The following is a 497-nucleotide window of genomic DNA, read 5'->3' on the forward strand; positions in this document are numbered from 1 at the left end:
AACCAAGAAACCTCATTGAAGTCTTCATTTTCATGGTAAAGAAAGCTCAATGATGAATTATCACTTGGAATCTTATTACAGATTCAAGCCTACAAACGTGAATATTACCGTAAACCTAGAATTTACCTATGTCCTTAATGTTATGAACTACAGATAGCAAATAACACACACTTCTCTGCTTGTGTATAGCTCTTCGAATCTCATGTTAATTCACCCGAAAAGGAAAGAGGCTTTTCTATCAATGTTTCCTTGTTCAAATGCTTTCTTTCCTCTCATTTTTCCTGAATCACTTCAAAACCAATCTTTTCAACTATAATTGTAACATATACAGTGATATATATTTGCTATATATATGGTTTTTTGGTCTTTTATCTGCCTTTTCATTTAAAGTTTGTGTATGAAAAGCCACCCAACAGAATTTTGGAGGCTCTGTTTGCACTGCCACTGCATTTCTTGAACCATATCACTTTAGTGCCATTTCCATTAGTAGCCACTTT

The 497-nt window shown here is 33.8% G+C and overlaps 1 protein-coding gene across 1 annotated transcript in view; it reads left to right on the forward strand.

The window, feature by feature from the left end:
* Positions 1-497, forward strand: part of LOC105155941 (protein phosphatase 2C 29) — an 11,082-nt gene that overhangs the window by 8,685 nt on the left and 1,900 nt on the right. The gene's annotated exons all lie outside the window — the stretch shown is intronic.

Source organism: Sesamum indicum, linkage group LG2 (genome assembly GCF_000512975.1).
Source record: "Sesamum indicum cultivar Zhongzhi No. 13 linkage group LG2, S_indicum_v1.0, whole genome shotgun sequence".
Lineage (NCBI taxonomy): Eukaryota > Viridiplantae > Streptophyta > Magnoliopsida > Lamiales > Pedaliaceae > Sesamum > Sesamum indicum.